The following is a 13763-nucleotide window of genomic DNA, read 5'->3' on the forward strand; positions in this document are numbered from 1 at the left end:
TATTTAGGTCATAGGGTTTGTCAGATTATCTACTTAAATAGGAATGTAAACATGGCTGTTTCTTTAATTTGCTTCCTGTTTTTTCCTGTTGTTGACCTTGACCTTGGGTCTTTGGCTGTAGCATTTGACATAGTTCCACCCGTTATGTGAATACTGGGTTTCTCTTGGTCTCTAATTGGGAAGCTGCAGGTCCTTGAGTTTATAGTTGAATCTCCTTTCCAATGAGGGACCAGCAGGAAGGAAAACTGAGCCCAACCCACTCTGCACGTGAAAGCCTGGCAGTGTGACTTTTATTTTTTTGTGATGTTCCGCACAGCCCTGTAATCTCTTATTTTTGGCAAGCCAGAGCTGAATCTGTGGTCCGGTAGCCCTGGGCAACCAAAAGCTGAGACAAACAGAGGAAGTGTCATTACTCACATGTTTCCCCAGCCACCTCATCTGGGCCTGGTGCTGCCAGCTGCCGCCCCTCTTGCGAGGTGGAGCTCTTCAGCATGGAGGCGGACCAGGCCCCACATGGAGACTGTGCAGGGTGTCATGCCCTGGCCCCCTAGTGCCCCTAGCCTCCCCCTTGGCTCCTTACTTCTCTGCACTCTTTCTGTAATTTGTAGTCTGGATTTTATTTTATGGCAGACTTTATGGTGAAAACAGGGAAGTATTTATTTCCTTCAAGCAGCCTGAAGGCCTCGGGGGGATCACGGGAGCTCACCTCCCACCCCTTGGTCCCTAGCATGCTTACACAGGCGTGCACATGCACATACACACAAACGTGCATGCATGCGCGTGCACAGGCGCGCGCGCGCGCGCGCACACACACACACACACACACACTCTCGTACATACTCTTGAGTCATCCTGTTGATGTCCAGGATATTGTGTCTTATAAACAGAGCTGATGGAAGCGGGTGTGCTCAGGAAATCTGCAGGCCCTTGAGCTGCCTTTGCTAGCAACTCTTAGGAAGCTCACCTCCTGCTGGGTCCTCTCTTTCCCAAAGGGGAGAGGGGAGAACCAGATCATGGATCCCAGCCTGTGGTGCTCATATCCCTCTGGGTTTTTGAAAATATAAATAGTTTCGGGCAGCCTGTGTGGCTCAGTCTTGAGTCTCTGCCTTTGGCTCAGGTCATGATCCTGGAGTCCTGGGATCGAGTCCTATGTCAGGCTTCCCGCAGGGAGCCTGCTTCTTCCTCTGCCTTTGTCTCTGCCTCTCTCTGTGTCTCTCATGAATAATAAATAAATAAATAAATAAAATATTTGAAACAAAATAATCTTTTTTTTTTTTAAATTTTTATTTATTTATGATAGTCACACAGAGAGAGAGGGAGAGGCAGAGACATAGGCAGAGGGAGAAGCAGGCTCCATGCACCGGGAGCTCGACGTGGGATTCGATCCCGGGTCTCCAGGATCGCGCCCTGGGCCAAAGGCAGGCGCCAAACCACTGCGCCACCCAGGGATCCCCGAAACAAAATAATCTAAAAAAAAAAACATAGTTTCAGGGTTTTAAAAGTCTGCTGGAGATTGAACTGACATTTCTGGGGTAGGCCCAGGTTTCCTTGCTTGTGATTGGAATTGCATGAACTCTGTTAGTGGTTTGTGTTTTCTGTCCTGATTGGGTCACTTTTCTTTCATTTGACTCCTAATAAAATGGGGGATGAGTTTATTCATTCCTAATACATTTCATTTGATAGGAAGATTATTTCCATCACTGTATCCAGGGCTTAAAAGGGGTTGGGGAGGGATGTTCTCTGGGAGGTGACAAGTCTCCATTTATGTTTCTTGAAAGAGGGTCTTTGATTCTTCCTGCACTAGCATTTACTGTCTCTTATTTTATTTTATTTCATTTTTAATAAAGATTTTATTAATTTATTCATGAGAGACACAGAGAGAGAGAGAGGCAGAGACACAGGCAGAGGGAGAAGCAGACTCCATGCGGGGAGCCTGATGTGGGGGGACTTGATCCTAGGACCCTCATATCACGCCCTGAGCCAAAGGCAGACTCAACCACTGAGCCACGCAGGTGCCCCTACTGTCTCTTATTTTAGAGCCAATGCCTACTTGCTATGTCAACAGGACAGATTTGTTTTGCTTGTCTTGGTCTTACTCCGTTTTATGCAAAGGACTTAAAGTTCCACGCCTTTCTTGTGGCCCAGGAGCCTCCAGTAAGGTCTTTATCCTGACCCTTCCCATACATATGACTCCTCGTGGGTTTGTTACCTTAGCGCACTTCGCCGAGCCCTTCCACTGCTCCCTGGCTGACAAGCAGCACTGGGGAGAAGGTCCTCAACGTCCTAGATTCTCTGCCCTTAAGATGACCTAAGCCCTGACTGCCCCCCCACCCCCCACCATGTGATACCTCTTAGTAAAATGGAACATTTAGGGAAGACCAACTTCTTGCCAGGAACTGGTTCAAGCAACCTTTTGTCCTCAAGACAATCTTTTGCTTTTAATTTAATGAATGCTTATGTAAAACCTTCTGCGTAAGCATTGTCCTAAGCCCTTTATAAATACTATTTCATAACAATCCTGTGAGTGGGTACTATTACAATTTCCATTTTACAGGTAAGGAGACTGAGGCCCAGAGAAGGAGACGGTTGCTAAGGTTATCTAGCTTGTGGATGGATGCTAGAGCTGGGGTGCCAGCTCAGGCAGTCTAACTATGGAGTTCATGCTTTTAACCCCTATCCTAGGAAGTAGCCACTGTTGCTGCTCTTTTGCAGATGGGGAAACTGAGGCATGGAGGAAGTGGTTTAAGTTACTTGCCTAAGGTCCTAGAACCTAGTCAGTGGCAGAGCCATGACCTCAACCCCAGAGAGGTGAGCTGTGGAGCCAAGCTCTGCACTTCAGCAGTGCTGCACTGCCTGTGGGTTTGTTTTCTTTCTTTCTTTCTTTCTTTCTTTCTTTCTTTCTTTCTTTCTTTCTTTCTTTTCTCCTTTCTTTTCTTCTTTCTTTCTTTCTTTCTTTCTTTCTTTCTTTCTTTCTTTCTTTCTTCTTTCTTTCTTTCTTTCTTTCTTTCTTTCTTTCTTTCTTTCTTTCTAACAAAGATTTTATTTATTTATTTGCGAGGGAGAGAGAAAGCATGAGCAGGGGGAGGGACAGAGGGAGAGGGAGAAGCAGGCTCCCCACTGAGCAAAGAGTCCCCCTGGGGCTTGATCCCAGGGCCCTAGGATCATGACCCGAGCTGAAAGCAGATGCTTAACCAACTGAGCCACCCAGGCACCCCCACCTGTGGGTTTTCATCATACCTTGTGTCTGGCGCATTCGGCATGGACACTCACAGCATCAGAGACTATTCCCACACAGCACTGTGTTTCCTGGTTCTCTAACACTTCCTTCATGAGTGAGAGCCCAGCTTTGCAGGCAGTGGTGCTGAGGCCCCGTGGTCTGAGCAGGGCATCTGAGAGCCGGCCACCTGAGGGGCCTCTGCAGCCTTGTAGGGAGGAGTCAGTCACTCCCCGGGGCTTCATGATGCTCTGAGGAATCCCAGGATCAAAATGCTAGCCTGTAGCCAACTTTGTGGTTCTCCCACCGGTGCAAGGATAGGAGATGCCATAAACCTGGCTTTTCTTCAGACTCCGAATGCCTGTCTAATTACAGGAAACAGAACCCTCCTCCCGCTGTTAGCCAACGATTTCAACATCTCTTGGAGAAATTCTCCATGGACCTGAAGTTTGAAGCTTTGCATTCTAACGAATTTGGCTGGGATTTTCACCTTTGGCTCTCCTCGCCTTTTCCCCGGGCCACGATTTCATCATCGTGCTTTGGGGATGGCACTTCCTCTTGAGTGTCTGTCTTTCTGTGAACATACATGGAGCTGGGACAAAGCGCAGCCTCTCTGTGCACCTGGGGCGTGGGGAGGCTGGGGTTCTCTCCAGCTCTGCTGCTGCTCTGCCTACATCTCAGATGCTTGGCAAGGCAGCCTGAGTGGGAGTCCTCTTTGGGCTCCCGAGACAAAGCTGCGAGATGGGTTGAGGGGGGACCAGAGCTAAGATGGAGGATATGGCCATTTAATCATGGTCTTGTTAAATCGTCAGTGACTTCTTTGTACAGCTGGTTGGTCTGGTCTCTCATGGATTACGCAGTTCCCTATTTGGGTCTTGGAAGATGGCCATTTATCTGAAACAGAGAAGATGGCTTAGCAGAGTGAAAAGATCTTTGTTTCCTACCCCCTTAAACAGTAAGCAAATAAAATGAAAACACCAGCACTGGCTGGGGTGACATCCTGGCGTGTTGCTGGTGGCAGTGTGAAGGGGTGACACTTTTGGAATGCAACATGGTCATCTGTGTTAAGAACCATATAGTTTATCCCAGCTTTGGGGCCCTCTCCAGAGAAAAGCACCAAGAAAAGGAGAGAGGGATTTGCATGGCTGCACTCCTGAGAACATTAAGTAACATGGGAAAACTGGAAGCAGTCTATACGTTCAATAGAGGGAAGTGATTAACAAAGTTCTAGAAGATTCCCCCCAAAATAGCTCTTAGAATAATGGTATTATGAAGATTGTAGGACGAGATGGTATTAAGGAAAAAGGCATCATGCCCTGTCATTACCCCCCATATAAAATATATCTACAAGACCAATCTGGAAGATGATACAAAAAAGGTTTCTGGTTACTATTAGGATGGTGGGGTTTAGGTACTATTTTCTTCTTTTATAAAAGAAAAAAGTGAAGGCCACAGTGCAGGTTTTAGCTTCAGACCTCAGATTAATTCTGGTGTTACTCATCTCGTGTATCTTTTAGCAACTCTTGAAACTTCCCTGGGACTCAGATTCCTCATCTGTAAAAAGACAAAATGATTTCTAAGTATCCTGGATCTGAACCTGATTCTTACCATGGATACCTCTTCAGGTAGAATAAGACCGACATCTGGGCTCTCAGGAGCATCGTTGATCATCACCAACAGTCGGAGACAACTTTAAACATTTCTGGTGGTTAAGTGGTGCTCCTGCAGATTTGTTCTCACCATTCATGGTTTGATAGAACCTTCCCCCATGGCATGTCCTTTCTGAGTGAATTTAGAGCAAACTACCAAGTACTACCCCAGAGGCTGAATTTGAAGTAAACTGTTCCTGGTGAAGTGACTTTCTTCTCTCCCTCCCCAAGTCCACTGGTCAACTCTGACGGACCCTTCCTGGGAAGGTTGAGCCCATGCTGCCTACAGATGGGCTCTCACACTCTCCCAGTCTCTCCATGTCTGCTCCTGCTAAGTCAGAGAGAGGCTATCTGCCTATTGTGTGGTTTGTCGCTCTTCAGGATTTACACATTATAAATGACCCTTCATCGCCACACACAGATTTCATTAGCCTGGCCTTTGATCTTGTGTGCCATGTGCACACTGGGCCATGTGCAGGCTACGCCAGGCCTCAAAGAAAAGGGTTTTATGAGGTGCTGACATTTTGACAAGCTTTTTATCTGACACCCCAAGTTGACTGTCACCGGCTCACATTGGCCATTTCCTCCTCTGTCCACTAGGTTAAGGTCATTAGCTGCACACTTAAGTGAACCTGCATATGTTTTTGATGATAGAAAAAAGCCTACGTTTGAAGAGTTGAGGTGAATGGTTTTTGTAGAAACCCTGGGAAGGTGGTGGTTAGTAAAGGCGGTAAAACACGGTGGGTTTGGGCTCCGGCTCTGTGAGTTTGTGTCTGCAGGACTGCAGGCAGGTCTCACAGCCATGGTTCATCTGTGCCACCAGCACCATAAATATATCTGCCTCCCTATTAAAGCATCCAGTGAGGTAAGGCATATGGTAGCACTTTGTGAATCGCTGAAAAGCTGTACCCATGTGAGGTCGATACCATTGCCATCACATAAATGCAAACAGTGGTATGAACTTATGACATGGTTCCATTGTCCCCCTGGAAAAGACTCCTACGGGGGTGGATATATGTCTCTAATGCGGGGAGCTCTGGTCATGCCTGTGTTATATTGTGAGAAAGGAGGAAAGCTGAAGATGTCTTTCTAGGATCGTCTTCAGAGTCAGAGATAACGCTGGGTTGAGAAGCTGGGCCTTCTCTGCCCTGCTCCCCACTTCTCCTTTCCCATCCTCAGACTCCAGCTCTGAGCCCTCAACTCCCAGAGTCAGTCTTCCAGCAACCTGGAAAGAGTGTGATCTCATTCCAGCGAGCGCAGGCCACAGGAAGGGAAATGGGTGGACAGGAAGCGTGGACTGCATGTGCCCGCCCCCCGCTTCTAGATGGGCAGCTCCCATCACGTGCAGAAGCCAACCCCAACAGGTGCTGGTGCCTGCGGGTCTCCCCTGCTTCTAGCTGCTCATCCTGGGATTCACCTGAGACCCAGGAGAGTCCCAGACTCCAGATCCATCACCCATCGAATGTTGAGCCTGAGACGCACTGAGAAGACAGCAGGAAGCAGAGGAAGGAGGAGGAAGGAGATCAGGAGGCAGGAGAGAGAGGACATGGCTGGGGGCAACAAGACCAGAAAAGAAACAAGAGCAAGAAATAAGGGGCCCTGTGCAGGCCAGCTGGAGGAGGGCCTGCAGTTCTGTGGTTCAGATCCCCGGCCCAGGACCTTTTGAATAAATGTCAGACATGTGAGTGGAATTGAAGGATGTCGCACGGAGCTCCTGGGAACAGCAGCATTGAAAACACTGGGGCAAAAGAGGGGCCAGGGGACAGTTGTTGAGAGAAGCTGAGGCAAGCATGTGGGGTGCTGTCCAGAAGTTGGGGTGGGTGTGGGCAGCCGGACGCTGCGGGCAGTCACACCAAGGCCTTGGAGGGTGGTACTGGTCCCCAGGGGATGGGGAGAAATGAGAGCTGGTTCGGGGGTGTTGGCACACTAGAGCCAAGGGTGCAGTTGGCCACGAGTGAATGGGAGGTGACAAGGTGAGGCATCAACAGCATTCAGCTCTTTGCAGAGCTTGGTTGAGAAGGGAAGAGTGGGGATGTACAGTAGCCTGAGGATCGAGCAAAATCCCTTCCTGTGTGCACACTGTAATGCCTTTTTTTTTTTTTCCCCTGAAACTAGATTTTAAGCATTTTAAGGGTATGGTTTGTATCTTCTACCTCTTTGTTTTCCTCCAAAGCTGGCTGGTCATCAGATCACATAAGAGGTTGTTTGCTTGTTTTATAAATACATTTTACTGGATCTCGCTTCAGCCCTTATTCCCTCTAGATTCTGGCTTAATGATTCTAGCAGCGATCACTGGATGCGGAACAATTACTCCTGGCTCAGCTTGCTTTGTATGACTATACTTGTTCAGCTTTATTTATTTATTTTATTTTTTTACTTGTTCAGCTTTAAAAGAAAGGTTACATTAAAGAAAGTTTGGCAAAGAGAAAGGGATTACCCAGGTGTCTCTAAGGTCAAGCACTTGGGAGCATGAGTTAATAACCCTGTGGTTGAAAAAAAAAAAAAACAACCCTGTGGTTGTTAGGCTAATTATACCATTTTCTTTTTATTGAATTAATTGAATTGCATGCTGTAGTTATAAAAAATAAAGGGATAAGGCTCCATTTCCCTTCTCAATGATCCATTCCTCCCCACTCTTAAGAGTAGAGGTTCTGGAGTCAGACTCTGGGGTCACATTCCACCTCTGCCTGTCAACAGTACTGGCTATGGCCACATTATTCACACCTTCCAGAGTTCTACCAAGGGCCTTGCTTGGCCAAGGCACACGCGGTATGAATGTTGCAGACCTTCTGTATGTATCTCTGCATGCTAAGTAATACGAGCAGGTTACTTAACCCCACTGCCCTCAGCTTCTCCACTTGAAAACGGGCCCATGCTGGCCCAACGTAAGGATTAAACAAGATGATCCACAAAGGATGCATGAAATTGTACCGGACATAGGAAGTATTCAATAAGGATTATTTTTACTGTTACTCCCATTTTGAAATGTGTGAATTAGACTTATGTTAAAGGTAGTTCACTGTGGTGGGTCCCCTTGCCAGCATTCAGGAAGGCTGGGATTTAACAACCATGGCAGACAGGAAAGCTGCAGGCTCCAAGAGAGCTAGGGATCCCTGGATTGGAGTGTTCATCCCGGAGCCCCATGGCTGGGCCTCTTGGAGAAAGAGGTTCCTTGGTGCTCCAGTCCTAGGGTTGGCCACGGCCTTTCCAGTCCTAGGGCCAGAGGCATGTGTGATGTTTGGTCTCTCCTCTGCTTATTAAGCACCAGTCCTCCTGCTTGATGCTTTAGGGGGTACAAGGAAGAGGATGTGCTCATTGGAATAGCACTTTGTTGTTTACTAATACCATCCTACTGGGCACTAGCAAAAGTGCTATGAGATGTGTTATTGGCACTGGTTTGTAGATGAGAAAAATCAGGCACAAACATTCGAGGCAGTTCCAGCTCTTGCTTCTATGTATTACCAGAGAAGCGATATATTTGTGCAAGGCAGGTAGGTTGCCCCAGAAGCTTGTGCTTTAGAGGCACCTGAGATACTTCACAAAGGGGTTTATGTGTAGCAGTTTTCCTTACAAAGGAGAATAACTGTCATTCCGCTGGTGTTGTTGAGCACAGCTCTGAGGCAGGCATCCTTCTAGGAAGTTCCCCTGTCATCTCCTTTACATCTCACTGGAACCCTGTGAGTAGGTACTAATGTTAGTTCCATTTTCCGGTGGAGGAATCTGAAGGCCAGAGAAGATGAGTATCTTGAAGAAAACCTCACGATGAAAAGGTGGAACTGACCAGGCATAGGGCATCTGACCCTGGTCCTTCCTCTACTACCTCTCCTCTGGGTACCCCTTATGTTCCTAAGGACAGGTGCTTTCTCTTCCTTTTCTGCTTTTTTCTAGAACAAAACAATGTTATTCTAACTGGCAGGACAGGGGCTTTTATCTCTCTACCAACAAAAGCTATTCTCTGCTGAATAGGCCACTGGCATTTTGCTGAGTAGATGGCAGCTCGATGCCCTCATGGATGAGCCAGCAGTGGTTTCTGTTGTCATCTCCCTGATGGTTTGCTTTTAATTCAAGCCCACTGATTAATCTAGGACAAGAAAGGGAGAGGCAGACGTACGGACAGCTAAGTGACGGGACTAGAGAATGAGGCAGTGATGATTCTGGAATGGGAGGCAGGAGATGGGCAATTCTGATAGAGTAAATACCACTGGGAGTGTGGGGTGGTGTGTGTACTAATTGGAGTTTCTAGAACTGCAATTGTGTGTGAGGCTTCAGAGAGACTGGGGCCAAAGGGGAACCCAGCAGAGCTATCCCCCTCTTTTTCCTGCTCCACTTGCTTATCTAACTGGCAGACTTTTGAGATGTGAGTCCTGCTCAGCCACTTCAATTCCCGAACAGGGACCATGATGATGACTTTTCTGACATCTCTATGTGTTTTCAGTAACGTTGGGTCCCTTGAGAGCTGATCAGAAACACTAACTGCTTGGGGTTTTGGGTTATGTCCATGTGGACATCCTGGTTGTGAAGTGTTAAAGTGAAGCAAGTGTTACCCCTGGGGGACACTGGGTGGAGGGTCTGAGGACCTCTTATAACTGTGTGTGAATCTACAGTTACACTTCCAAGTAAAACGTTAAAAAAAATATGGTCTTTTAAATCCTGCAAACTCCAGAGGAGTTCTTTGTTTGAATTTTCAAGCAGCAGCTTGTTTATCGTGTGTCCAGCACCTTGCCAATATCCTATAAATATAAAAATAAGGTACTGAAAGTGCTTAGGGCGATAAAGAGGAATTGGAGGGCGGTTGTGGGCTCCAATGTGGATGAACCTTGAAGACAAGATGCTGAGTGAAGGAAGCCAGACACAAAAGACCACATACTGTATGATTCCATTTACACGAAATGTCCAGACTGGGCAAATCTCTAGAGGCAAAAAAAAGCAAATTAGTGGTTGCCTTAGGGCTGGGAGCAGCAGGCTTAGGAAGGAATGGGGAAGGATTGTAGATGGGTATGGCTTTCTTTTTTTGGGTGATGTTCCACAATTAGATTGTGGTGATGGTTGCGCAACTCTCCGACTGGCCTAGAAGCCGTTGAATTGTACCAGTTTAAATGGGCGCATTGTGTGGTATGAATTACATCTCAGTAAAACTCTTTATAAAATTGGGGGTCTTTTGACAGTTTCGAGAGAAGTAATAGTAGCCCTTTGGAAAGAGCTGGTGTCTTCTAGGAGTAAGTACTTCTGCGTACTGCCTGTAACGCCTAAATTCAGGCCACCATCCCAGGGCATGTTCTTGGCTCCCTCCTAAACCAGATTCGCTTGTCTACCACTGGAACCACAGTGTGTTTCTGAGCATTCAGCTCAGGGGAATGAAGACTCAGTGTGTGCCAGACGTTCTTTCTTCCAGGTGCTTTCATACATGCTTTCTTCAACCTCCTGCAGCTCTGCACGGTGGGTAGTTTCGTGCCTATGTTTTATGCATGAAGGCATAGAGTTCCCAAAGAGTATATACAGCAGGGTAGAGCTGCCCCGAGAACCAGCTTTTTAACACCTGGATCGTTAACTTTACTGCCCGGTTGGAAGGCTGGGTTGATGAGCTTTTGCTCACATCTTAAACAAGGGGAAAAAGTCAGCCACAAGGCAAGAGCCAGGCTCTTGCAGGGGCAGGTAGCTTAGGAAAATCACCAGATTAAAGGCCTGTGAGTTCTGGACAAATCCTTTGCAGGCTGGTGTCTTCAATGGGGGAATTTCTCTTTCCTCCGGAAGAGAGGATGACTTTTTGCCCTGTTCCCTGGAGTGGCTCTTCCCAGGAGACAGCTCCTATGGAAAGAGAACTGTGGGAAAACACGAGGAGGCTTTTCATGGACACTTTTCTGAGTGTCATTAGTTCTTAGAGGAAACATGTTTATTTCCCTGGAGCCCTCAACTTTGCCTGTGCCCTGAGTTTTCCAGAGTTCGTAAGGCTAAGAGCTGTTTTTGAAAATGGAGGGAGGCCATTTTCCTGACTGTATTACAGTTGTTTTTTCGCAAGTGAGAATGCTGTTGAGTAGTGAAACGGGACCCTCCTGGTAAAATGGGCATGAATGAGCGTGAATTCAGGTGGTAGGAGAAGTAAATGGGAAGAGATATGCACTCAGTTAGTGGTGTTCAGAGTGGTCTAAGGCAGACATATCAGCTCCAAGAGAGATTATTGAAAATGCAAATTCTCAGGTTCTAGCCCAGACCTACAGAATCTGAAATTCTGGGGATGATGTCCAGGAACCTGTGTTTTAGTAAGCTCTCAAGAGAATTTTTAAACACACTTAAGTTTGAATAGCTTAGCACCAGACGACCTCACATATACTTGAGGTTGAGCAGAAAAATCTGGTCATGTTCCCAGGAGAGCACCTCCTTCTGTGCTTGACCTGATCTTGAAGGGAGGAATGTGAGCTGGAAGGGAGCATTGACTTATTTATCGAAAACATTTATTGAGCACTTCCTCTCTTGCAGGCCCTCAATCCCTGCGCTGAGGGAGTTCACATCTAGTGGGGGAGTCAGATAGCAAATGAGGGGAGCGGGTGCAGAAATTACCGCAGATGGGGATGTGATTCTGGGATGGTGGCATATATCCAAGGAGGCAGAGATGCCCATGTAAAGAGCCAGAGGAATGGGTTTCCAGAGAGGGAACTGCTGGTACAAAGGCCCAGAGGTGGGGAGGAGTCAGGCAGGTCCCTGAGTGAAAACAGCTGGAGGCTGATGGTGGTGAGCAGGGTTAGGGGCTGAGAGTACATTGGTGAGATGAGACTGGGTCTGTAGGAACAGGGAGGGGATTTGTTTTTTTGGTTACTATTATTTTTTTTAGATTTTATTTATTTATTCATGAGAGACATAGGGCAAGGGAGAAGCAGGCTCCCTTTGGAAGCCCAGTGTGGGACTTGATCCCAGGACCCCAGGATCACGCTCTGAGCTGAAGGTAGATGTTCAATCACTGAGCCACCCAGGTGCCCCAAGGGAGAGGATTTGAATTTGACCCTAAGGGTAGTGGACACCTATCAGAGGATTAATCAGCAGAGTGATGGGATCTGGGTAAAGATTTAAGAGGATCATCTGGCTGCTTATATGCAGGCTGGTGTGGCAGGATGAGGGATGAAGTCAGGAGTGTGACCAGGGAGGGTCTGTCGAAATTATGATTGCCACAAAATCATATTTTCTTCTCCTCATCCCCACCTGCCTCCCTTCTTCTTCTGGTGTGGGGGGACACAAGAAAATTAGAATTGTTTTGTCAAGGTTTCTGTGTCAGTATTTTACAGATGGAACCGACTTGCATTACAAGTGCGCATCCTCATTGCTTTCATTAGATAATATGATGTGTGTTACAATACCAGCTGTGCGTGTACCCATTTAATCACATATACTACTGCTTATTTTTAAAAGTACATTTCGTTGAAAGAAAATTCAGCTTCGTTGTCCACATTTTTGAGACCTATAAAACCAAGATCAGTTATTTTTTTTTTAATATTTTATTTATTTATTCATGAGAGACCCAGAGAGAGAGAGGCAGAGAGAGAAGCAAGCTCCCATGCAGGGAGCCCGATGTGGGACTCGATCCCGGGTCTCCAGGATCACACCCTGGGCTAAAGGCAGATGCCCAACTGCTAAGCCATCCAGGGATTCCCCCCAAGCTCAGTTATTATAGTTCAGCAGCATCTGCAAGATTTGATCCATTTCAGAAATTCGAGCTCACTAGCATTGCCGGGGCTGGCATTTTCTTAGCCGAGAATTGCTTACCCCAGTCTAGAAAACCTAATGTTTTATTTAGAAGAATGATTCATTGCTTTAGGTGTCTAGAGTCCTGGGTTTTATCTTTGTTTGCCTAAGTTTTTTTCTTTTTTTTTAAGATTTTATTTATTCACGAGAGACACACGGTGCGGGGGGGGGGGGGGGGGGGGCGGGCAGAGACACAGGCAGAGGGAGAAGCAGGCTCCACGCAAGGAGCTTGATGTGGGACTTGATCCCGGGACCTGGAATCACACCCTGAGCCAGAGGCAGATGCTCAACCACTGAGCCACCCAGGCGTCCCTGCCTGCCTAAGTTTGGTTTGACCTCGGACAAGTCATTTCATATTTTAGTGTCTCTGTGCAGAAGATTGGGGGTAATTGTTCTGGTACACCTCTCATCATCAGGGTTACTGGGCAAGAGCTCTCTGAGACTTAGAGATACAGTACGTCTGCAAAGGCCCTGTGGCAGAAGGGAGCAGGAACTGGAAGTTAATGTGGTTGGAGGGCAGAGTGCAAGGTGGAGGTAATCCAGAGTGATGTAGAGGTAGACAAGGACCAAGCTGGGCCGAATCTTCTTGAGACTTGATTCTTTATCTTAAGAGCAAGGGGAAACTGTTGAAAGATTTAAATAGGGGAATGACAAAAGATCAGTAGATCTGCTGTTTCATTTAATCCTCATAAGAAATGTGTGTAGCAGCTAATATTCCCATTTTAAACCACTGGAGAAATTTAGGGTAGTGGAGATTAAGCAGCATACCCAAGAGCATGTTGCTGGTAGGTGGTGGAGCCAGGAGACCAACTCAGGTCAGCCGGAGTCCAAAGTCCCCTGCTCTCCATCTCAGGCTAACTCAATAACTATATAACAATAACCACTGTTTTAAAAGACACTTTGAACTCTTAAGACGAAAGATCTCCCTTAAATGACAAAGTGGTATTATGCGGCAGAAATATGAGCGGTGAGGAGAGATTGGATATGCCTAGAACCTTTCAGAGCCCCAGTCTGCATGGCTGTGGTCCAGCATCTTCAAGTTCCTTGCCGTCTGGTGAGGGGCGTCTCGCTGGCAGCTCTCAACACACAGAAAGGGTTGGCAGCTCCGGCCGGCCATTCGACACTGCCATTGTCCATAAGGACTCATTGTCCAGGAAATGTGCCCGAGG

The 13763-nt window shown here is 47.1% G+C and overlaps 1 protein-coding gene across 5 annotated transcripts in view; it reads left to right on the plus strand.

Moving 5' to 3' along the window:
• DPYSL2 (dihydropyrimidinase like 2) overlaps positions 1 to 13763 on the plus strand; it is a 136169-nt gene that overhangs the window by 89397 nt on the left and 33009 nt on the right. The gene's annotated exons all lie outside the window — the stretch shown is intronic.

The sequence above is a fragment of the Vulpes vulpes genome, chromosome 9 (assembly GCF_048418805.1).
Source record: "Vulpes vulpes isolate BD-2025 chromosome 9, VulVul3, whole genome shotgun sequence".
In the NCBI taxonomy this organism is placed as follows: Eukaryota; Metazoa; Chordata; class Mammalia; order Carnivora; family Canidae; genus Vulpes; species Vulpes vulpes.